This window comes from Delphinapterus leucas, chromosome 17 (assembly GCF_059928025.1).
Source record: "Delphinapterus leucas isolate spDelLeu-1000000601 "Yukka" chromosome 17, BTC_Dleu_Yukka2, whole genome shotgun sequence".
NCBI lineage: Eukaryota > Metazoa > Chordata > Mammalia > Artiodactyla > Monodontidae > Delphinapterus > Delphinapterus leucas.
The window spans coordinates 24081947-24085185 of NC_143145.1; the positions used below are offsets into that span (position 1 = coordinate 24081947).

The 3239-nt window shown below is 32.2% G+C and overlaps 1 pseudogene; it reads left to right on the plus strand.

The window, feature by feature from the left end:
* The first annotated feature begins 2680 nt into the window (after positions 1-2680).
* Positions 2681-2779, plus strand: LOC115804010 (U6 spliceosomal RNA; annotated as a pseudogene).
* Positions 2780-3239: the final 460 nt, after the last annotated feature.

Sequence of the window (3239 nt, forward strand, 5' to 3'; positions counted from 1 at the left end):
ATCCCTCCTATTTGTTTCACTCTAAAGCTATTGTCTTTCTTTTTTGGTTAATGTCTATTTTAAGAGTCGCATTTTTATATTTATGAATCCACTATTATTTTGGCTTTATGGGTAAGAATCAACTTCTATCATATTTTTTTTTTGCTCAAATTGGTCATAGCTACTTCAATTTGGCACCTGTGTTTTCAACAAGCCTGCATCTTTTTTTGTGAATGTATTTTCTGGCATTGATGGAAGGATAAACCAGAAACTAAAGGGTTTAGTTTCCTATCAGAGGTGGATAGGAATGGAATGGAAAAAAGCAGGTACTGGTAATATAATAGCCAAGATTAGGAGGAAGTGACATTTCTCATTATCTTTTGTATTAGAACCATAGTCATATTTCACATGCCATTAACATGCCCCTAAAATAAATGAACAATTAAAATCAACCTGGATGTGGGAAAACTAAAAATAAAATACCAACAATAATAAACCTAACTGTTACCATGCTGTTCAGTACAACAGAAAAAGCAACTTTAAGTAACTTCAGGAAACAGTACCTTGACTGAATACTGAATAAATATGTTTCAAGCAGAAGCATGGAAATATGGGTAGCAATTCTTAAATTGCTTTGTAAGTACACTGTAGTTAATCAAACAAGTATATTGTAGCAAATAAGAACCAGGTTTCTCACTGTTGGAGAAATAATTCACAAATAAAGGAAGGAGGCAGGCTACATTTAACTCTGTGATGTTGGATTTGGATTCGACTTAACTAGTACAAAGTTTTATATATATATATATATATATATATATACATACACACACATATATATGTATATATATACACACACACATATGTATATATATTTTATATATATGGTGAACTTATGACTCATAAAATGCATTGTGTGTATACAGTTGACCCTTGAACAACATGAGTTTGAAATGCATGGGTCCACTTAAATGCAGATTTCTTTCAGTAAATATTATGGTACTACATGATCTATCATTGGTTGAATACACGGATGTGGAATTGCTGATATGGAGGAGCTGAGTGCAGAGAGCCAACTGTAAGCTCTACGTGGATTTTTAACTGCACTGAGGGTTAGGCCCCCAACCCACGTGCTGAAAGATCAACTGTGGGGATATATATTTATATCCACACACAAATAATTAGATATAGACATGTTTATTTATGTGGGTTATTATACGTACTTATATTCCCTAACACTATACACTGAGAAGACCTAGAAGCAATAGCACCCACGTGGTACAGAGCACACCTAGAGCCCAGATGTTGGATTCTAAATGCCATTCTCCATTTAGATACATTTAGAATGTACCAAGACTCCCTGTGGTTTCTAGGTTGTAGCAGGAGAAATACTTAAAGGTATTTTAATAATGTAGCTCAAACATATTGCTTTATTCACCAGTGTAAAAGCATCTGTACATCAAGCAAATGCTTTTCTACTAATTTTAAAGAAATTGAGGAAAACATCTCCTCAATATCAGCGGTTTAGAGCAGAGGTTTCCTAATCACAGTAAAGGAACTTGATGTTGATGGCAAGTCAAAACCAGCTAAGGAGCTCTCAGCTCTGTAAGTCAAAGAGCCCAAGACTGCTCTGTAATGTGTTTAATTTATGCTTATATTTGCTCGTATAATAATTGACATATTTCCCCCTCTAATAGAGCAATAATAAGCTTCTATTTTTGATTAGAACTCCCCAATACATTGCTTAATATATATTTATTCATTGCAGAAATATTTATGAAATATTAATAATAACCAATATCCAGATTCTAAAAACTAAGAATAGTGACATAAATGTGATACAAACCACTCTTCAGAGGTAGAATCCAGAAGTAGATATATGAAAAATACACAGATATAACACAAGGTATGATTTGTTAGTGTTGTAAAACAGCACAAAAACTGTGTTTGGGGAAACAGATATAAGTTGATAAATAATTGATGCTTTCAGAGAAATGTGTCATTTGAAGAGGACCGTGAAAGATAAGCTTTAAAAAGGGTATGAGGATGCTAGGCTAAGGAAATCTAATGTGTCAAGACATTGTAAAAAAGATGAATGTTTCAGTGTGTCTTGAATTCAGTGCAATCCGTTAGCTATTGCCATATAAAGGCAGCAAAATTCTTAAAGGTCATTGTGTTAAAACCACTGCCATTTATTCAGAATAGATTTAGGCTAGGAAAAGATAGGAATAATGATTTCTGCCCCCAAAGTTTATATCTTTCTCCTGGGCTCAGTAGTCAACATGGACATGATTTTCTCATGGTTGTGAAAGGGATGTGAGAGCAACTCTCAGCTTTTGTCACATCTGCCAACATCCAATTATTCAAAGCAAGTTATATGACCAAGTCCAGCATCAAAGAGTAGTAAATATTACTTAACCCATGTAAGTAGTAGGCAGAGTACTTACAAAAATAATATAGTGCAAAAACCACATCATTACTAGTTTTCTTTCAATAAAATATCCTCCGTGCATTCTACTGAAATTCTTATGGCTTTCTCTTATCTGAATATGTTTCTGAATTAAAGAACACTTATAAACTTATATTTTTGTACCAGTTATCACAGTCCACTACCTTGATTTCTAATATTTTAGCTGCTCATAGAGCAGATGTTTATAATAATGTAAGTTTACCTTATTTGCAGTAACTCAAGACAGTATATCAAGTGCTCACTTGCACAGCACATATGCTAAAATTAGAATACAGATTAGCATGGTCCCTGAACAAGGGTGACATGCAAATTCATGAAGCTTTCTTTTGTTTGTAACAAGTAGTAAATAAACTATAGAATAATAAATATATAGAGTAACATTATACTACAGTCAAATAATATGATAAATGTTGCTTCAATGGCAACCATGTTACAATATACAAATGTATCAAAGTAGCATGTTATATACCAATTTACAAAATGTAACATGTTAAATATGTCAAATTTTTTTAAAAAGACAAGGTATTGTTTTTAGTTTTTTCTTTATTTTGAAATGTTTTCTTTTTCTTTATTTTGAAATGTTTTTCTTTATTTTGAAATGTAAAACTGAAACTGAACAATAACCAGTGGGAGAAACTTATTTAAATGATTCATTTTACCTAGAAAATACCATGATAGCTGAATATGGTTCTAAACAACATTTTCCACTCAGTTCTTAGAGAGAACTGTAACTTCAATTAAAAATACACCTGAAAAAAAGAATGCTTTTTGATATAATAGGAAGCAGTTAGGC